This window comes from Schistocerca gregaria, unplaced genomic scaffold, assembly GCF_023897955.1.
Source record: "Schistocerca gregaria isolate iqSchGreg1 unplaced genomic scaffold, iqSchGreg1.2 ptg000178l, whole genome shotgun sequence".
NCBI classification, from domain to species: domain Eukaryota; kingdom Metazoa; phylum Arthropoda; class Insecta; order Orthoptera; family Acrididae; genus Schistocerca; species Schistocerca gregaria.
Genome location: NW_026061728.1, coordinates 3,714,267 through 3,738,005, shown reverse-complemented (window position 1 = coordinate 3,738,005; position 23,739 = coordinate 3,714,267).

Below are 23,739 nucleotides of genomic sequence, written 5' to 3'. Positions count from 1 at the left end.
CATCGATTTGATCGTTCCCTGAAGACCAGTAGTAGTTTCCGATGCACATCTGGAACCATTCTGTAATCTGTGGTCTATCCGGGTGTTGATGGAACACAGAAATTGTATCGGCATTGAATACAACAGTCACCATGCGAACTTTCCTCCATGGGAGTAGTGTCTCAAACAGTCTACGCCTTGATCGTTCCCTGGAGGACCAGTAGTAGTTTCCGATGCACATCTGGAGCCATTCTGTAAACTGTGGACTATCAGAGTGTTGTTGAAACAAAGAAATTGCATCGGGATTGATAACAACAGTCACCATGCCAACTTTCCTCCATGGGAGTAATGACGCAAACAGTCTACGCTTTGATCGTTCCCTGGAAGACCAGTAGTAGCTTCCGATGCACATCTGGAAGCATTCTGTAATCTGATGAGTATCTGAGGGTTGATGAAACACAGAAATTGCATTGTGATTGAATACAACAGTCACCATGCGCACTTTCCTCCATGGGAGTAATGTCTCAAGCTGTCTACGCTTTAATCGTTCCCTGGAAGACCAGTAGTAGTTTCCGATGCACATCCGGAGGCATTCTGTAATCTGTGGACTATCAGAGTGTTGATGAAACACAGAAATTGCATCGGGATTGAATACAACAGTCACCATGCGCACTTTCCTCCACGGGAGTAATGTCTCAAGCTGTCTACGCTTTAATCGTTCCCTGGAAGACCAGTAGTAGTTTCCGATGCACATCTGGAGGCATTCTGTAATCTTTGGAATATCAGAGTGTTGATGAAACACAGAAATTGAATCGGGATTGAATACAACAGTCACCATGCACACTCTCCTCCACGGGAGTAATGTCTCAAACAGTTTACGCTTTCATCGTTCCCTGGAAGACCATAAGTAGTTTCCGATGCACATCTGGAGGCATTCTGTAATCTGTGGACTATCAGAGTGTTGATGAAACACACAAATTGCATCGGGATTGAATACAACAGTCACCATGCGCACTTTCCTCCATGAGAGTAATGTCTCAAACTGTCATCGATTTGATCGTTCCCTGAAGACCAGTAGTAGTTTCCGATGCACATCTGGAGGCATTCTGTAATCTGATGAGTATCTGAGTGTTGATGAAACACAGAAATTGCATTGGGATTGAATACAACAGTCACCATGCGCACTTTCCTCCATGGGAGTAATGTCTCAAACGGTCTGTTCTTTGAACGTTACCAGAAAGACCAGTAGTAGTTTCCGATGCACATCTAGAGGCAATCTGTAATCTGTGGACTATCAGAGTGTTGATGAAACTCAGAAATTGCATCGGGATTGAATACAACAGTCACCATGCACACTTTCCCCCATGGGAGTAATGTCTCAAACAATCTGCGCTTTGATCGTTCCCTGTTAGACCAGTAGTGGTTTCCGATGCACATCTGGAGCCATTCTGTAATCTGTGGACTATCAGAGTGTCGATGAAACACAGAAATTGTTTCAGGATTATATGGAAAAGTCACCATTCGCTCTTTCCTCCACAGGAGTAATGTCTCAAACAGTCTACGCTTTTGATCGTTCCCTGGAAGACCTGTAGTAGTTTCCGATGCACATCTGGAGGCATTCTGTAATCTGTGGGCCCTCAAAGTGTTGATGAAACACAGAAATTGCATCGGTATTGACTACAACAGTCACCATGACCACTTTCCTCCATGGGAGTAATTCTCAAACAGTCTACGCCTTGATCGTTACCTGTTAGACCAGTAGTGGTTTCCGATGCACATCTGGAGACATTCTGTAATCTGTGGACTATCAGAGTGTTGATGAAACACAGAAATTGAATCGGGATTGAATACAACAGTCCCCATACACACTTTCCTCCATGGGAGTAATGTCCCAAGCTGTCTACGTTTTAATCGTTCCCTGGAAGACCAGTAGTGGTGTCCAATGCACATCTGGAGGCATTCTGTAATCTGTGGACTATCAGAGTGTTGATGAAACACAGAAATTGAATCGGGATTGAATACAACAGTCACCATGCACACTTTCTTCCAAGGGAGTAATGTCTCAAACAGTCTACGCTTTCATCGTTCCCTGGAAGACCAGTAGCAGTTTCCGATGCACATCTGGAGCAATTCTGTAATCTGTGGACTATCAGAGTGTTGTTGAAACACAGAAATTGCATCAGGATTGAATACAACAGTCACCATGCCAACTTTCCTCCATGGGAGTAATGACTCAAACAGTCTACGCTTTGATCGTTCCCTGTTAGACCAGTAGTGGTTTCCGATGCACATCTGGAGGCATTCTGTAATCTGTGGACTATCAGAGTGTCGGTGAAACACAGAAATTGCTTGGGGATTGAATACAGCAGTCACCATGCGCACTTTCCTCCATGGGAGTAATGTCTCAAACAGTCTACGCTTTAATCGTTCCCTGGAAGACCAGTAGTAGTGTCCGATGCACATCTGGAGGCATTCTGGAATCTGTGGACTATCAGAGTGTCGATGGAACACAGAAATTGCATCGGGATTGAATACAACAGTCACCATGCGCACTTTCATCCATGGGAGTAATGTCTCAAACAGTCTACGCTTTAATCGTTCCCTGGAAGACCAGTAGTAGTGTCCGATGCACATCTGGAGCCATTCTGTAATCTGTGGATTATCAGAGTGTTGATGAAACAAAGAAATTGAATCGGGATTGAATACAACAGTCACAATGCACACTTTCCTCCTTGGGAGTAATGTCTCAAGCTGTCTACGCTTTAATCGTTCCCTGGAAGACCAGTAGTAGTGTCCGATGCACATCTGGAGGCATTCTGTAATCTTTGGACTATCAGAGTGTTGATGAAACACAGAAATTGAATCGCGATTGAATACAACAGTCACCATGCACACTTTCCTCCACGGGAGTAATGTCTAAAACAGTTTACGCTTTCATCGTTCCCTGGAAGACCATAAGTAGTTTCCTATGCACATCTGGAGGCATTCTGTAATCTGTGGACTATCAGAGTGTTGATGAAACACACAAATTGCATCGGGATTGTATACAACAGTCACCATGCGAACTTTCCTCCATGGGAGTAATGTCTCAAACAGTCTACGACTTGATCGTTCCCTGGAGGACCAGTAGTAGTTTCCGATGCACCTCTGGAGCCATTCTGTAAACTGTGGACTATCAGAGTGTTGTTGAAACACAGAAATTGCATCAGGATTGAATACAACAGTCACCATGCCAACTTTCCTCCATGGGAGTAATGACTCAAACAGTCTACGCTTTGATCGTTCCCTGTTAGACCAGTAGTGGTTTCCGATGCACATCTGGAGGCATTCTGTAATCTGTGGACTATCAGAGTGTCGGTGAAACACAGAAATTGCTTGGGGATTGAATACAGCAGTCACCATGCGCACTTTCCTCCATGGGAGTAATGTCTCAAACAGTCTACGCTTTAATCGTTCCCTGGAAGACCAGTAGTAGTGTCCGATGCACATCTGGAGGCATTCTGGAATCTGTGGACTATCAGAGTGTCGATGGAACACAGAAATTGCATCGGGATTGAATACAACAGTCACCATGCGCACTTTCATCCATGGGAGTAATGTCTCAAACAGTCTACGCTTTAATCGTTCCCTGGAAGACCAGTAGTAGTGTCCGATGCACATCTGGAGCCATTCTGTAATCTGTGGATTATCAGAGTGTTGATGAAACAAAGAAATTGAATCGGGATTGAATACAACAGTCACAATGCACACTTTCCTCCTTGGGAGTAATGTCTCAAGCTGTCTACGCTTTAATCGTTCCCTGGAAGACCAGTAGTAGTGTCCGATGCACATCTGGAGGCATTCTGTAATCTTTGGACTATCAGAGTGTTGATGAAACACAGAAATTGAATCGCGATTGAATACAACAGTCACCATGCACACTTTCCTCCACGGGAGTAATGTCTAAAACAGTTTACGCTTTCATCGTTCCCTGGAAGACCATAAGTAGTTTCCTATGCACATCTGGAGGCATTCTGTAATCTGTGGACTATCAGAGTGTTGATGAAACACACAAATTGCATCGGGATTGAATACAACAGTCACCATGCGCACTTTCCTCCATGAGAGTAATGTCTCAAACTGTCATCGATTTGATCGTTCCCTGAAGACCAGTAGTAGTTTCCGATGCACATCTGGAACCATTCTGTAATCTGTGGTCTATCCGGGTGTTGATGGAACACAGAAATTGTATCGGCATTGAATACAACAGTCACCATGCGAACTTTCCTCCATGGGAGTAGTGTCTCAAACAGTCTACGCCTTGATCGTTCCCTGGAGGACCAGTAGTAGTTTCCGATGCACATCTGGAGCCATTCTGTAAACTGTGGACTATCAGAGTGTTGTTGAAACAAAGAAATTGCATCGGGATTGAAAACAACAGTCACCATGCCAACTTTCCTCCATGGGAGTAATGACGCAAACAGTCTACGCTTTGATCGTTCCCTGGAAGACCAGTAGTAGCTTCCGATGCACATCTGGAAGCATTCTGTAATCTGATGAGTATCTGAGGGTTGATGAAACACAGAAATTGCATTGTGATTGAATACAACAGTGACCATGCGCACTTTCCTCCATGGGAGTAATGTCTCAAGCTGTCTACGCTTTAATCGTTCCCTGGAAGACCAGTAGTAGTTTCCGATGCACATCTGGAGGCATTCTGTAATCTGTGGACTATCAGAGTGTTGATGAAACACAGAAATTGCATCGGGATTGAATACAACAGTCACCATGCGCACTTTCCTCCACGGGAGTAATGTCTCAAGCTGTCTACGCTTTAATCGTTCCCTGGAAGACCAGTAGTAGTTTCGGATGCACATCTGGAGGCATTCTGTAATCTGATGAGTATCTGAGTGTTGATGAAACACAGAAATTGCATTGGGATTGAATACAACAGTCACCATGCGCACTTTCCTCCATGGGAGTAATGTCTCAAACGGTCTGTTCTTTGATCGTTACCAGAAAGACCAGTAGTAGTTTCCGATGCACATCTGGAGGCAATCTGTAATCTGAGGACTATCAGAGTGTTGATGAAACTCAGAAATTGCATCGGGATTGAATACAACAGTCACCATGCACACTTTCCCCCATGGGAGTAATGTCTCAAACAATCTGCGCTTTGATCGTTCCCTGTTAGACCAGTAGTGGTTTCCGATGCACATCTGGAGCCATTCTGTAATCTGTGGACTATCAGAGTGTCGATGAAACACAGAAATTGTTTCGGGATTATATGGAAAAGTCACCATTCGCTCTTTCCTCCACAGGAGTAATGTCTCAAACAGTCTACGCTTTTGATCGTTCCCTGGAAGACCTGTAGTAGTTTCCGATGCACATCTGGAGGCATTCTGTAATCTGTGGGCCCTCAAAGTGTTGATGAAACACAGAAATTGCATCGGTATTGACTACAACAGTCACCATGACCACTTTCCTCCATGGGAGTAATTCTCAAACAGTCTACGCCTTGATCGTTACCTGTTAGACCAGTAGTGGTTTCCGATGCACATCTGGAGACATTCTGTAATCTGTGGACTATCAGAGTGTTGATGAAACACAGAAATTGAATCGGGATTGAATACAACAGTCCCCATACACACTTTCCTCCATGGGAGTAATGTCTCAAGCTGTCTACGTTTTAATCGTTCCCTGGAAGACCAGTAGTGGTGTCCAATGCACATCTGGAGGCATTCTGTAATCTGTGGACTATCAGAGTGTTGATGAAACACAGAAATTGAATCGGGATTGAATACAACAGTCACCATGCACACTTTCCTCCAAGGGAGTAATGTCTCAAACAGTTTACGCTTTCATCGTTCCCTGGAAGACCAGTAGCAGTTTCCGATGCACATCTGGAGCAATTCTGTAATCTGTGGACTATCAGAGTGTTGATGAAACACACAAATCGCATCGGGATTGTATACAACAGTCACCATGCGAACTTTCCTCCATGGGAGTAATGTCTCAAACAGTCTACGACTTGATCGTTCCCTGGAGGACCAGTAGTAGTTTCCGATGCACCTCTGGAGCCATTCTGTAAACTGTGGACTATCAGAGTGTTGTTGAAACACAGAAATTGCATCAGGATTGAATACAACAGTCACCATGCCAACTTTCCTCCATGGGAGTAATGACTCAAACAGTCTACGCTTTGTTCGTTCCCTGGAAGACCAGTAGTAGCTTCCGATGCACATCTGGAGGCATTCTGTAATCTGATGAGTATCTGAGGGTTGATGAAACACAGAAATTGCATTGGGATTGAATACAACAGTCACCATGCGCATTTTCCTCCACGGGGGCAATGTCTCAAGCTGTCTACGCTTTAATCGTTCCCTGGAAGACCAGTAGTAGTTTCCGATGCACATCTGGAGGCATTCTGTAATCTGATGAGTATCTGAGTGTTGATGAAACACAGAAATTGCATCGGGATTGAATACAACAGTCACCATGCGCACTTTCCTCCATGGGAGTATTGTCTCAAACGGTCTATTCTTTGATCGTTCCCAGAAAGACCAGTAGTAGATTCCGATGCACTTCTGGAGGCAATCTGTAATCTGTGGACAATCAGAGTGTTGATGAAACTCAGAAATTGCATCGGGATTGAATACAACAGTCACCATGCACACTTTCCCCCATGGGAGTAATGTCTCAAACAATCTACGCTTTGATCTTTCCCTGTTAGACCAGTAGTGGTTTCCGATGCACATCTGGAGCCATTCTGTAATCTGTGGACTATCAGAGTGTCGATGAAACACAGAAATTGCTTCGGGATTAAATACAACAGTCACCATCCGCACTTTCCTATATGGGAATAATGTCTCAAACAGTCTACGTTTTGATCCTTCCCTGGAAGACCAGTAGTGGTTTCCGATGCACATCTGGAGGCATTCTGTAATCTGTGGACCTTCAAAGTGTTGATGAAACACAGAAATTGCATCGGGATTGATAACAACAGTCATCATGACCACTTTCGTCCAAGGGAGTAATGTCTCAAACAGTCACCATTCGCACTTTCCTCCACAGGAGTAATGTCTCAAACAGTCTGCGCTTTTGATCGTTCCCTGGAAGACCAGTAGTAGTTTCCGATGCACATCTGGAGGCATTCTGTAATCTGTGGGCCCTCAAAGTGTTGATGAAACACAGAAATTGCATCGGGATTGAATACAACAGTCACCATGCGCACTTTCCTCCACAGAAGTAATGTCTCAAGCTGTCTACGCTTTAATCGTTCCCTGGAAGACCTGTAGTAGTTTCGGATGCACATCTGGAGGCATTCTGTAATCTGAATAGTATCTGAGTGTTGATGAAACACAGAAATTGCATTGGGATTGAATATAACAGTCACCATGCGCTCTTTCCTCCATGGGAGTAATGTCTCAAACGTTCTATTCTTTGATCGTTCCCAGAAAGACCAGTAGTAGTTTCCGATGCACATCTGGAGGCAATCTGTAATCTGTGGACTATTGGAGTGTTGATGAAACTCAGAAATTGCATCGGGATTGTATACAAAAGTCACCATGCGCACTGTCCTCCAAGGGAGTAATGTCTCAAACAGTTTACGCTTTCATCGTTCCCTAGAAGACCAGTAGTAGTTTCCGATGCACATCTGGAGGCATTCTGTAATCTGTGGACTATCAGAGTGTTGATTAAACACAGAAATTGCATCGGGATTGAATACAACAGTCACCATGCGCACTTTCCTCCATGGGAGTAATGTCTCAAGCTGTCTACGCTTTAATCGTTCCCTGGAAGACCAGTAGTAGTGTCCGATGCACATCTGGAGGCATTCTGTAATCTGTGGACTATCAGAGTGTTGATGAAACACAGAAATTGAATCGGGATTGAATACAACAGTCACCATGCACACTTTCCTCCAAGGGAGTAATGTCTCAAACACTTTATGCTTTCATCGTTCCCTGGAAGACCAGTAGTAGTTTTCGATGCACATCTGGAGGCATTCTGTAATCTGTGGACTATCAGAGTGTTGATGAAATACAGAAATTTCATCGGGATTGAATACAACAGTCACCATGCACACTTTCCTCCATGGGAGTAATGTCTGAAACAGTCTACGCCTTGATCGATCCCTGGAAGACCAGTAGTAGTTTACGATGCACATCTGGAGGCATTCTGTAATCTGTGGACTATCTGAGTCTTGATGAAACACAGATACTGCATCGGGATTAAATACAACGGTCACAATGCGCACTTTCCTCCATGAGAGTAATGTTTCAAACTGTCATCGATTTGATCGTTCCCTGAAGACCAGTAGTAGTTTCCGATGCACATCTGGAGGCATTCTGTAATCTGTGGTCTATCCGGGTGTTGATGGAACACAGAAATTGTATCGGTATTGAGTACAACAGTCACCATGTGAACTTTCCTCCATGGGAGTAATGTCTCAAACAGTCTACGCCTTGATCGTTCCCTGGAGGACCAGTAGTAGTTCCCGATGCACATCTGGAGCCATTCTGTAAACTGTGGATTATCAGAGTGTTGTCGAAACACAGGAATTGCATCTTGATTGGATACAACATTCACCATGCACACTTTCCCCCATGGGAGTAATGTCTCAAACAATCTACGCTTTGATCGTTCCATGTTAGACCAGTAGTGGTTTCCGATGCACATCTGGAGCCATTCTGTAATCTGTGGACTATCAGAGTGTCGATGAAATACATAAATTGCTTCGGAATTAAATACAAAAGTCACCATGCGCACTTTCCTATATGGGAGTAATGTCTCAAACAGTCTACGCTTTGATCGTTCCCTGGAAGACCAGTAGTGGTTTCCGATGCACATCTGGTGGCATTCTGTAATCTGTGGACCTTCAAAGTGTTGATGAAACACAGAAATTGCATCGGGATTGAATACAACAGTCACCATGACAACTTTCCTCCATGGGAGTAATTCTCAAAGAGTCTACGCCTTGATCGTTACCTGTTAGACCAGTAATGGTTTCCGATGCACATCTGGAGACATTCTGTAATCTGTGGACTATCAGAGTGTTGATGAAACACAGAAATTGAATCGGGATTGAATACAACAGTCCCCATACACACTTTCCTCCATGGGAGTAATGTCTCAAGCTGTCTACGTTTTAATCGTTCCCTGGAAGACCAGTAGTGGTGTCCAATGCACATCTGGAGGCATTCTGTAATCTGATGAGTATCTGAGGGTTGATGAAACACAGAAATTGCATTGGGATTGAATACTACAGACGACATGCACTATTTCCTCCATGGCAGTAATGTCTCAAACGGTCTATTCTTTGGTCGTTCCCAGAAAGACCAGTAGTATTTTCCGATGCACATCTGGAGGCAATCTATAATCTGTGGACTATCACAGTGTTGATGAAACTCAGAATTTGCATCGGGATTGAATACAACAGTCACCATGCGCACTTTCCTCCATGGGAGTAATGTCTCAAACAGGTTACGCTTAAATCGTTCCCTGGAAGACCAGTAGTAGTGTCCGGTTCACATCTGGAGCCATTCTGTAATCTGTGGACTATCAGAGTGTTGTTGAAACACAGAAATTGCATCGCGATTTAATACAACATTCACCATGCGCACTTTCCTCCGTGGTAGTAATGACTCAAACAGTCTACGATTTGATAGTTCCCTGGAAGACCAGTAGTAGTTTCCGATGCACATCGTTAGTCATTCTGTTATCTGTGGACTATCAGAGTGTTAATAAAACACGGAAATTGAATCGTGATTGAATACAACAGTCACCATGCGCACTTTCCTCCATGGGAGTAATGTCTCAAACAGTTTACGCTTTGATCGTTCCCTGGAAGACCAGTAGTAGTTTCCGATGCACATCTGGAGGCATTGTGTAATCTGTGGACTATCAGAGTGTTGATGAAACACAGAAACTGCATGGCGATGGAATACAACAGTCACCATGAGCACTTTCCTCCATGGGAGTAATGTCTCAAACAGTCTACGCTTTCATCGTTCCCTGGAAGACCAGTAGTAGTTTCCGTTGCGCATCTGGAGGCCTTCTGTAATCTGTGGACTAACTGAGTGTTGATGAAACACTGAAATTGCATCGGGATTGAAAACAACAGTCACCATGCACACTTTCCCCCATGGGAGTAATGTCTGAAACATTCTACCCTTTGATCGTTCGCTGTTAGACCAGTAGTAGTTTCCGATGCACATCTGGAGGCATTCTGTAATCTGTGGACTATCAGAGTGATGATGAAACACAGAAATTGCTTCGGGACTGAATACAACAGTCACCATGCGCACTTTCCTCCATGGGAGTAATGTCGCTGACAGTCTACGATTTGATCGTTCCCTGGAAGTCCAGTAGTGGTTTCCGATGCACATCTGGAGGTATTCTGTAATCTGTGGACTATCAGAGTGTTGATGAAACAAAGAAATTGCATCGGGATTGAATACAACAGTCACCATGCGAACTTTCCTCCATGGGAGTAATGTCTCAAACGTTCTATTCTTTGATCGTTCCCAGAAAGACCAGTAGTAGTTTCCGATGCACATCTGGAGGCAATCTGTAATCTGTGGACTATTGGAGTGTTGATGAAACTCAGAAATTGCATCGGGATTGTATACAAAAGTCACCATGCGCACTGTCCTCCAAGGGAGTAATGTCTCAAACAGTTTACGTTTTCATCGTTCCCTAGAAGACCAGTAGTAGTTTCCGATGCACATCTGGAGGCATTCTGTAATCTGTGGACTATCAGAGTGTTGATTAAACAGAGAAATTGCATCGGGATTGAATACAACAGTCACCATGCACACTTTCCTCCAAGGGAGTAATGTCTCAAACACTTTATGCTTTCATCGTTCCCTGGAAGACCAGTAGTAGTTTTCGATGCACATCTGGAGGCATTCTGTAATCTGTGGACTATCAGAGTGTTGATGAAATACAGAAATTTCATCGGGATTGAATACAACAGTCACCATGCACACTTTCCTCCATGGGAGTAATGTCTGAAACAGTCTACGCCTTGATCGATCCCTGGAAGACCAGTAGTAGTTTACGATGCACATCTGGAGGCATTCTGTAATCTGTGGACTATCTGAGTCTTGATGAAACACAGATACTGCATCGGGATTAAATACAACGGTCACAATGCGCACTTTCCTCCATGAGAGTAATGTTTCAAACTGTCATCGATTTGATCGTTCCCTGAAGACCAGTAGTAGTTTCCGATGCACATCTGGAGGCATTCTGTAATCTGTGGTCTATCCGGGTGTTGATGGAACACAGAAATTGTATCGGTATCGAGTACAACAGTCACCATGTGAACTTTCCTCCATGGGAGTAATGTCTCAAACAGTCTACGCCTTGATCGTTCCCTGGAGGACCAGTAGTAGTTCCCGATGCACATCTGGAGCCATTCTGTAAACTGTGGATTATCAGAGTGTTGTCGAAACACAGGAATTGCATCTTGATTGGATACAACATTCACCATGCACACTTTCCCCCATGGGAGTAATGTCTCAAACAATCTACGCTTTGATCGTTCCATGTTAGACCAGTAGTGGTTTCCGATGCACATCTGGAGCCATTCTGTAATCTGTGGACTATCAGAGTGTCGATGAAATACATAAATTGCTTCGGAATTAAATACAAAAGTCACCATGCGCACTTTCCTATATGGGAGTAATGTCTCAAACAGTCTACGCTTTGATCGTTCCCTGGAAGACCAGTAGTGGTTTCCGATGCACATCTGGTGGCATTCTGTAATCTGTGGACCTTCAAAGTGTTGATGAAACACAGAAATTGCATCGGGATTGAATACAACAGTCACCATGACAACTTTCCTCCATGGGAGTAATTCTCAAAGAGTCTACGCCTTGATCGTTACCTGTTAGACCAGTAATGGTTTCCGATGCACATCTGGAGACATTCTGTAATCTGTGGACTATCAGAGTGTTGATGAAACACAGAAATTGAATCGGGATTGAATACAACAGTCCCCATACACACTTTCCTCCATGGGAGTAATGTCTCAAGCTGTCTACGTTTTAATCGTTCCCTGGAAGACCAGTAGTGGTGTCCAATGCACATCTGGAGGCATTCTGTAATCTGATGAGTATCTGAGGGTTGATGAAACACAGAAATTGCATTGGGATTGAATACTACAGACGACATGCACTATTTCCTCCATGGCAGTAATGTCTCAAACGGTCTATTCTTTGGTCGTTCCCAGAAAGACCAGTAGTATTTTCCGATGCACATCTGGAGGCAATCTATAATCTGTGGACTATCACAGTGTTGATGAAACTCAGAATTTGCATCGGGATTGAATACAACAGTCACCATGCGCACTTTCCTCCATGGGAGTAATGTCTCAAACAGGTTACGCTTAAATCGTTCCCTGGAAGACCAGTAGTAGTGTCCGGTTCACATCTGGAGCCATTCTGTAATCTGTGGACTATCAGAGTGTTGTTGAAACACAGAAATTGCATCGCGATTTAATACAACATTCACCATGCGCACTTTCCTCCGTGGTAGTAATGACTCAAACAGTCTACGATTTGATAGTTCCCTGGAAGACCAGTAGTAGTTTCCGATGCACATCGTTAGTCATTCTGTTATCTGTGGACTATCAGAGTGTTAATAAAACACGGAAATTGAATCGTGATTGAATACAACAGTCACCATGCGCACTTTCCTCCATGGGAGTAATGTCTCAAACAGTTTACGCTTTGATCGTTCCCTGGAAGACCAGTAGTAGTTTCCGATGCACATCTGGAGGCATTGTGTAATCTGTGGACTATCAGAGTGTTGATGAAACACAGAAACTGCATGGCGATGGAATACAACAGTCACCATGAGCACTTTCCTCCATGGGAGTAATGTCTCAAACAGTCTACGCTTTCATCGTTCCCTGGAAGACCAGTAGTAGTTTCCGTTGCGCATCTGGAGGCCTTCTGTAATCTGTGGACTAACTGAGTGTTGATGAAACACTGAAATTGCATCGGGATTGAAAACAACAGTCACCATGCACACTTTCCCCCATGGGAGTAATGTCTGAAACATTCTACCCTTTGATCGTTCGCTGTTAGACCAGTAGTAGTTTCCGATGCACATCTGGAGGCATTCTGTAATCTGTGGACTATCAGAGTGATGATGAAACACAGAAATTGCTTCGGGACTGAATACAACAGTCACCATGCGCACTTTCCTCCATGGGAGTAATGTCGCTGACAGTCTACGATTTGATCGTTCCCTGGAAGTCCAGTAGTGGTTTCCGATGCACATCTGGAAGTATTCTGTAATCTGTGGACTATCAGAGTGTTGATGAAACAAAGAAATTGCATCGGGATTGAATACAACAGTCACCATGCGAACTTTCCTCCATGGGAGTAATCTCTCAAACAGTCTACGACTTGATCGTTCCCTGAAGGACCAGTAGTAGTTTCCGATGCACATCTGGAGCCATTCTGTAAACTGTGGACTATCAGAGTGTTGTTGAAACACAGAAATTGCATCGCGATTGAATACAACAGTCACCATGCGCACATTTCTCCATGGGAGTAATGACTCAAACAGTCTACGCTTTGATCGTGCCCTGGAAGACCAGTAGTAGTTTCCGATGCACATGTGGAGGCATTCTGTAATCTGATGAGTATCTGAGTGTTGACAAAACACTGAAATTGTATTGGGATTGAATACAACAGTCACCATGCGCACTTTCCTCCATGGGAGTAATGTCTCAAACGGTCTATTCTTTGATCGTTCCCAGAAAAACCAGTAGTAGTTTCCGATGCACATCTGGAGGCAATCTGTAATCTGTGGACTATCAGAGTGTTGATGAAACTCAGAAATTGCATCGGGATTGAATACAAAAGACACCATGCACACTTTCCCCCATGGGAGTAATGTCTCAAACAATCTACGCTTTGATCGTTCCCTGTTAGACCAGTAGTGGTTTCCGATGCACATCTGGAGGCATTCTGAAATCTGTGGACTATCAGAGTGTTGATGAAACACAGAAATTGCTTCGGGATTGAATACAACAGTCAACATGCGCACTTTCCTCCATATGAGTAATGTCTCAAACAGTCTACAATTTGATCGTTCCCTGGAAGTCCAGTAGTAGTTTCCGATGCACATCTGGAGTCATTCTGTAATCTGTGGACTATCAGAGTGTTGATGAATCACAGAAATTGAATCGGGATTGAATACAACAGTCACCATGCGCACTTTCCTCCAAGGGAGTAATGTCTCAAACAGTTTACGCTTTCATCGTTCCCTGGAAGACCAGTAATAGTTTCCGATGCACATCGGGAGGCATTCTGTAATCTGTGGACTATCAGAGTGATGATAAAACATAGAAATTGCTTCGGGACTGTATACAACAGTCACCATGCGCACTTTCCTCCATGGGAGTAATGTCTCAAACAGTATACGATTTGATCGTTACCTGGAAGACCAGAAGTAGTTTCCGATGCACATCGTTAGTCATTCTGTTATCTGTGGACTATCAGAGTGTCGATGAAACACAGAAATTGCATCGGGATTGAAAACAACAGGCACCATGCACACTTTCCCCCATGGGAGTAATGTCTGAAACATTCTACCCTTTGATCGTTCCCTGTTTGACCCGTAGTAGTTTCCGATGCACACCTTTAGTCATTATGTTATCTGTGGACTATCAGAGTATTAATGAAACACAGAAATTCCATCGGGATTGAAACAACAGTCACCATTCGCACTTTCCTCCATGGGAGTAATGGTTCAAACAGTCTATGCTTTGATCGTTCCCAGGAAGACCAGTAGTAGTTTCCGATGCACATCTGGAGGCAATCTGAAGTCTGTGGACTATCAGAGTGTTGATGAAACACAGAAATTGCATCGGGATTGAATAGAACAGTCACCATGCGCACTTTCCCCCATGGGAGTAATGTCTCAAACATTCTACGCTTTGATCGTTCCTTGTTAGACGAGTAGTATCTTCCGATGCACATTTATAGGCTTTCTGTAATCTGTGGACTATCAGAGTGTTGATGAAACACAGAAATTGCTTCCGAATTGAATACAACAGTCACCATGCACACTTTCCTCCATGGGAGTAATATCTCAAACAGGCTACGCTTTGATCGTTCCCTGGAAGACCAGTAGTAGTTTCCGATGCACATCTGGAGGCATTCTGTAATCTGTGGACTATCAGAGTATTAATGAAACACAGAAATTCCATCGGGATTGAGACAACAGTCACCATGCGCACTTTCCTCCACTGGAGTAATGTCTCAACAGTCTACGCTTTTATCGTTCCCTGTAAGACCAGTAGTAGTTTCCGTTGCACATCTGGATGCATTCTGTAATCTGTGGACTATCAGAATGTTGATGAAACAAAGAAATTGCATCGGGATTGAATACAACAGTCACCATGCGCACTTTCCTAAATAGGAGTAATGTCTCAAACAGTCTACGCTTTGTTCGTTCCCTGTAAGACCAGTAGTATTATCCGTTGCACATCTGGAGGCATTCTGTAATCTGTGGACTATCAGAATGTTGATGAAACACAGAAATTGCATCGGGATTGAATACAACAGTCACCATGCGCACTTTCCTCCATGGTAGTAATGTCTTAAACAGTCTACGCTTTGATCGTTCCCTGGAAGACCAGAAGTAGTTTCCGATGCACATCTGTAGCATTCTGTTATCTGTTTACTATCAGAGTGTTGTTGAAACAAAGAAATTGCCTCGGGATTGAATACAACAGTCACCATGCACACTTTCATCCATGGGAGTAATGTCTCAAAAAGTCTACGCTTTGATCGTTCCCTGGAAGACCAGTAGTAGTTTGCGATGCACATGGGAAGGCATTCTGTAATCTGTGGACTAACTGAGTGTTGATGAAACACAGAAATTGCAATGGGATTGAATACAACAGTCACCATGCGCACTTTCCTCCATGGGAGTAATGTCTCAAACATTCTACGCTTTGATCGTTCCTTGTTAGACCAGTAGTAGCTTCCGATATACATTTATAGCCTCTCTGTAATCTGTGGACTATCAGAGTGTTGATAAAACACAGAAATTGCTTCCGGATTGAATACAACAGTCACCATGCGCACTTTCCTCCATGGGAGTAATGTCTCAAACAGTCTACGCTTTTATCGCTCCCTGGAAGACCAGTAGTAGGTTCCGATGCACATCTGGAGGCATTCTGTAATCTGTGGACTATCAGAGTATTAATGAAACACAGAAATTCCATCGGGATTGAGACAACAGTCACCATTCGCACTTTCTTCCATTGGAGTAATGTCTCAAAGAGTTTACGCTTTGATCGTTCCCTGGCAGACCAGTAGAAGTTTCCGATGCACATCTGGAGGCATTCTGTAATCTGTGGACTATCAGAATGTTGATGAAACACAGAAATTGCATCGGGATTGAATACAACAGTCACCATGCGCACTTTCCTCCATGGTAGTAATGTCTTAAACAGTCTACGCTTTGATCGTTCCCTGGAAGACCAGAAGTAGTTTCCGATGCACATCTGTAGGCATTCTGTTATCTGTTTAATATCAGAGTATTGTTGAATCACAGAAATTGCCTCGGGATTGAATACAACAGTCACCATGCGGTCTTTCCTCCATGGGAGTAATGTCTCAAACTGTCTACGCTTTGATCGTTCCCTGGAAGACGAGTAGTAGTTTCCGATGCACATCTGGAGGCATTCTGTAACCTGTGGACTATCAGAGTGTCGTTGAAAGACTGAATTTGCATCGGGATTGAGTACAACAGTCACCATGCACACTTTCATCAATGGGAGTAATGTCTCAAAAAGTCTACGCTTTGATCGTTCCCTGGAAGACCAGTAGTAGTTTCCGATGCACATCTGAAGGCATTCTGTAATCTTTGGACTAACTGAGTGTTGATGAAACACAGAAATTGCAATGGGATTGAATACAACAGTCACCATGCGCACTTTCCTCCATGGGAGTAATGTCTCAAACAGTCTACGCTTTGATCGTTCCCTGGAAGACCAGTAGAAGTTTCCGATGCACATCTTTAGTCATTCTGTTATCTGTGGACTATCAGAGTGTTGATAAAATACGGAAATTAAATCGGGATTGAATACAGCAGTCACCATGCGCACTTTCCTCCATAGGAGTAATGTCTCAAACAGTTTACGCTTTGATCGTTCCCTGGAAAACCAGTAGTAGTTTCCGATTCACATCTGGAGGCATTCTGTAATCTGTGGACTAACTGAGTGTGGATAAAACACAGAAATTGCATCGGGATTGAATACAACAGTCACCATGCGCACTTTCCTCCATGGGAGTAAAGTCTCAAACAGTCTACGCTTTGATCGTTCCCAGGAAGACCAGTAGTAGTTTCCGATGCACATCTGAAGGCATTCTGTAATCTGTGGACTAACTGAGTGTTGATGAAACACAGAAATTGCAATGGGATTGAATACAACAGTCACCATGCGCACTTTCCTCCATGGGAGTAATGTCTCAAACAGTCTACGCTTTGGTCCTTCCCTGGAAGACCAGTAGTAGTTACCGTTGAACATCTGGAGGCATTCTGCAATCTGTGGACTATCATAGTGTTGATGAAACACTGAAATTGAATCGGGATTGAATACAACAGTCACCATGCGCACTTTCCTCCATGGGAGTAATGTCTCAAACAGTCTACGCTTTGATCGTTCCCAGGAAGACCAGTAGTAGTTACCGTTGAACATCTGGAGGCATTCTGTAATCTGTTTACTATCAGAGTGTTGTTGAAACACAGATATTGCCTCGGGATTGATTACAACAGTCACCATGCGCACTTTCCTCCATGGTAGTAATGTCTCAAACAGTCTACGTTTTGATCGTTCCCTGGAAGACCAGTAGTAGTTTCCCATGCACATCTTTAGTCATTCTGTTATCTGTGGACAATCAGAGTGTTGATAAAAGACGGAAATTGAATCGGGATTGAATACAACAGTCACCATGCGCACTTTCCTCCATGGGAGTAATGTCTCAAACAGTTTACGCTTTGATCGTTCCCTGGAAAACCAGTAGTAGTTTCCGATTCACATCTGGAGTCATTCTGTAATCTGTGGACTAACTGAGTGTTGATAAAACACAGAAATTGCATCGGGATTGAATACAACAGTCACCATGCGCACTTTCCCCCATGGGAGTAATGTCTCAAACATTCTACGCTTTGATCGTTCCTTGTTAGACGAATAGTATCTTCCGATGCACATTTATAGGCTTTCTGTAATCTGTGGACTATCAGAGTGTTGATGAAACACAGAAATTGCTTCCGAATTGAATACAACAGTCACCATGCGCACTTTCCTCCATTGGAGTAATGTCTCAAAGAGTTTACGCTTTGATCGTTCCCTGGAAGACCAGTAGAAGTTTCCGATGCACATCTTTAGTCATTCTGTTATCTGTGGACTATCAGAGTATTAATGAAACACAGAAATTCCATCGGGATTGAAACAACAGTCACCATTCGCACTTTCCTCCATTGGAGTAATGTCTCAAAGTGTTTACGCTTTGATCGTTCCCTGGAAGACCAGTAGAAGTTTCCGATGCACATCTGGAGGCATTCTGTAATCTGTGGACTATCAGAGTGTTGATGAAACAAAGAAATTGCATCGGGATTGAATACAACAGTCACCATGCGCACTTTCCTAAATAGGAGTAATGTCTCAAACAGTCTACGCTTTGTTCGTTCCCTGTAAGACCAGTAGTATTATCCGTTGCACATCTGGAGGCATTCTGTAATCTGTGGACTATCAGAATGTTGATGAAACACAGAAATTGCATCGGGATTGATTACAACAGTCACCATGCGCACTTTCCTCCATGGTAGTAATGTCTTAAACAGTCTACGCTTTGATCGTTCCCTGGAAGACCAGAAGTAGTTTCCGATGCACATCTGTAGCATTCTGTTATCTGTTTACTATCAGAGTGTTGTTGAAACACAGAAATTGCCTCGAGATTGAATACAACAGTCACCATGCACACTTTCATCCATGGGAGTAATGTCTCAAAAAGTCTACGCTTTGATCGTTCCCTGGAAGACCAGTAGTAGTTTGCGATGCACATGGGAAGGCATTCTGTAATCTGTGGACTAACTGAGTGTTGATGAAACACAGAACTTGCAATGGGATTGAATACAACAGTCACCATGCGCACTTTCCTCCATGGGAGTAATGTCTCAAACAGTCTATGCTTTGATCGTTCCCAGGAAGACCAGTAGTAGTTTCCGATGCACATCTGGAGGCAATCTGTAATCTGTGGACTATCAGAGTGTTGATGAAATACAGAAATTGCATCGGGATTGAATACAACAGTCACCATGTGCAATCTCCTCCACAGGAGTAATGTATCAAACAGTCTACGCTCTGATAGTTCCCTGGAAGACCAGTAGTAGGTTCCGATGCACATCTGGAGGCACTATGTAATCTGTGGACCTTCAATGTGTTGATGAAACACAGAAATTGCATCGGGATTGAATACAACAGTCACCATGACCACTTTCCTCCATTGGAGTAATTCTCAAACCGTCTACGCCTTGATCGTTCCCTGGAAGACCAGTAGTAGTTTACGATGCTCATCTGGAGGCATTCTGTAATCTGTGGACTAACTGAGCGTTGATGAAACACTGACATTGCATCGGGATTGAATACAACAATCACCATGCGCACTTTCGCCCATGGGAGTAATGTCTCAAACATTCTACGCTTTGATCGTTCCTTGTTAGACCAGTAGTAGCTTCCGATATACATTTATAGCCTTTCTGTAATCTGTGGACTATCAGAGTGTTGATAAAACACAGAAATTGCTTCCGGATTGAATACAACAGTCACCATGCGCACTTTCCTCCATGGGAGTAATGTCTCAAACAGTCTACGCTTTTATCGCTCCCTGGAAGACCAGTAGTAGGTTCCGATGCACATCTGGAGGCATTCTGTAATCTGTGGACTATCAGAGTATTAATGAAACACAGAAATTCCATCGGGATTGAGACAACAGTCACCATTCGCACTTTCTTCCATTGGAGTAATGTCTCAAAGAGTTTACGCTTTGATCGTTCCCTGGAAGACCAGTAGAAGTTTCCGATGCACATCTGGAGGCATTATGTAATCTGTGGACTATCAGAGTGTTGATGAAACAAAGAAATTGCATCGGGATTGAATACAACAGTCACCATGCGCACTTTCCTCCATGGTAGTAATGTCTTAAACAGTCTACGCTTTGATCGTTCCCTGGAAGACCAGAAGTAGTTTCCGATGCACATCTGTAGGCATTCTGTTATCTGTTTAATATCAGAGTATTGTTGAATCACAGAAATTGCCTCGGGATTGAATACAACAGTCACCATGCGGTCTTTCCTCCATGGGAGTAATGTCTCAAACAGTCTACGCTTTGATCGTTCCCTGGAAGACCAGTAGTAGTTTCCGATGCACATCTGGAGGCATTCTGTAACCTGTGGACTATCAGAGTGTCGTTGAAAGACTGAAATTGCATCGGGATTGAGTACAACAGTCACCATGCACACTTTCATCCATGGGAGTAATGTCTCAAAAAGTCTACGCTTTGATCGTTCCCTGGAAGACCAGTAGTAGTTTCCGATGCACATCTGAAGGCATTCTGTAATCTTTGGACTAACTGAGTGTTGATGAAACACAGAAATTGCAATGGGATTGAATACAACAGTCACCATGCGCACTTTCCTCCATGGGAGTAATGTCTCAAACAGTCTACGCTTTGATTGTTCCCTGGAAGACCAGTAGAAGTTTCCGATGCACATCTTTAGTCATTCTGTTATCTGTGGACTATCAGAGTGTTGATAAAAGACGGAAATTAAATCGGGATTGAATACAGCAGTCACCATGCGCACTTTCCTCCATAGGAGTAATGTCTCAAACAGTTTACGCTTTGATCGTTCCCTGGAAAACCAGTAGTAGTTTCCGATTCACATCTGGAGGCATTCTGTAATCTGTGGACTAACTGAGTGTGGATAAAACACAGAAATTGCATCGGGATTGAATACAACAGTCACCATGCGCACTTTCCTCCATGGGAGTAATGTCTCAAACAGTCTACGCTTTGGTCCTTCCCTGGAAGACCAGTAGTAGTTACCGTTGAACATCTGGAGGCATTCTGTAATCTGTGGACTATCATAGTGTTTATGAAACACTGAAATTGAATCGGGATTGAATACAACAGTCACCATGCGCACTTTCCTCCATGGGAGTAATGTCTCAAACAGTCTACGCTTTGATCGTTCCCAGGAAGACCAGTAGTAGTTTCCGATGCACATCTGGAGGGAATCTGTAATCTGTGGACTATCAGAGTGTTGATGAAACACAGAAATTGCATCGGGATTGAATACAACAGTCACCATGTGCAATCTCCTCCACAGAAGTAATGTCTCAAACAGTCTACGCTTTGATCGTTCCCTGGAAGACCAGTAGTAGTTTTCGATGCACATTTGGAGGCATTATGTAATCTGTGGACCTTCAATGTGTTGATGAAACACAGAAATTGCATCGGGATTGAATACAACAGTCACCATGACCACTTTCCTCCATGGGAGTAATTCTCAGACAGTCTACGCCTTGATCGTTCCCTAAAGACCAGTAGTAGTTTACGATGCACATCTGGAGGCATTCTGTAATCTGTGGACTAACTGAGTGTTGATGAAACACTGAAATTGCATCGGGATTGAATACAACAGTCACCATGCGCACTGTCCCCCATGGGAGTAATGTCTCAAACATTCTACGCTTTGATCGTTCCTTGTTAGACCAGTAGTAGCATCCGATGCACATTTATAGGCTTTCTGTAATCTGTGGACTATCAGAGTGTTGATGAAATACAGAAATTGCTTCGGGATTGAATACAACAGTCACCATGCGCACTTTCCCCCATGGGAGTAATGTCTCAAACAGTCTACGCTTTGATCGTTTCCTGGAAGACCAGTAGTAGTTTCCGATGCACATCTTTAGTCATTCTGTTATCTGTGGACTATCAGAGTGTTGATAAAAGACGGAAATTGAATCGGGATTGAATACAACAGTCACCATGCGCACTTTCCTCCATGGGAGTAATGTCTTAAACAGTTTACGCTTTGATCGTTCCCTGGAAAACCAGTAGTAGTTACCGATTCACATCTGGAGGCATTCTGTATTCTGTGGACTAACTGAGTGTTGATAAAACACAGAAATTGCATCGGGATTGAATACAACAGTCACCATGCGCACTTTCCTCCATGGGAGTAATGTCTCAAACAGTCTACGCTTTGATCGTTCCCAGGAAAACCAGTAGTAGTTTCCGATGCACATCTGAAGGCATTCTGTAATCTGTGGACTAACTGAGTGTTGATGAAACACAGAAATTGCTTCGGGATTGAATACAACAGTCACCATGCACACTTTCCTCCATGGGAGTAATGTCTCAAACAGTCTACGCATTGATAGTTTCCTGGAAGACCAGTAGTAGTTTCTGATGCACATCTTTAGTCATTCTGTTATCTGTGGACTATCAGAGTGTTGATAAAAGACGGAAATTAAATCGGGATTGAATACAACAGTCACCATGCGCACTTTCCTCCATGGGAGTAATGTCACAAACAGTTTACACTTTGATCGTTCCCTGGAAAACCAGTAGTAGTTTCCGATTCACATCTGGAGGCATTCTGTAATCTGTGGACTAACTGAGTGTTGATAAAACACAGAAATTGCATCGGGATTGAATACAACAGTCACCATGCGCACTTTCCTCCATGGGAGTAATGTCTCAAACAGTCTACGCTTTGATCGTTCCCAGGAAGACCAGTAGTAGTTTCCGATGCACATCTGAAGGCATTCTGTAATCTGTGGACTAAATGAGTGTTGATGAAACACAGAAATTGCAATGGGATTGAATACAACAGTCACCATGCGCACTTTCCTCCATGGGAGTAATGTCTCAAACAGTCTACGCTTTGATCCTTCCCTGGAAGACCAGTAGTAGTTACCGTTGAACATCTGGAGGCATTCTGTAATCTGTGGACAATCATAGTGTTGATGAAACACTGAAATTGAATCGGGATTGAATACAACAGTCACCATGCGCACTTTCCCCCATGGGAGTAATGTCTCAAACATTCTACGCTTTGATCGTTCCTTGTTAGACCAGTAGTAGCTTCCGATGCACATTTATAGGCTTTCTGTAATCTGTGGACTATCAGAGTGTTGATGAAACACAGAAATTGCTTCGGGATTGAATACAACAGTCACCATGCGCACTTTCGTCCATGGTAGTAATGTCTCAAACAGTCTACGCTTTGATCGTTCCCTGGAAGACCAGAAGTAGTTTCCGTTGCACATCTGGAGGCATTCTGTTATCTGTTTACTATCAGAGTGTTGTTGAAACAGAGAAATTGCAATGGGATTGAATACAACAGTCACCATGCGGTCTTTCCTCCATGGGAGTAATGTCTCAAACAGTCTACGCTTTGATCGTTCCCAGGAAGACCAGTAGTAGTTTCCGATGCATATCTGGAGGCATTCTGTGACCTGTGGACTATCAGAGTGTCGTTGAAACACTGAAATTGCATCGGGATTGAATACAACAGTCACCATGCGCACTTTCATCCATGGGAGTAATGTCTCAAATGTCTACGCTTTGATCGTTCCCTGGAAGAACAGTAGTAGTTTCCTATGCACATCTGGAGGCATTCTGTAATCTGTGGACTATCAGAGTGTTGATGAAACACAGAAATTGCATCGGGATT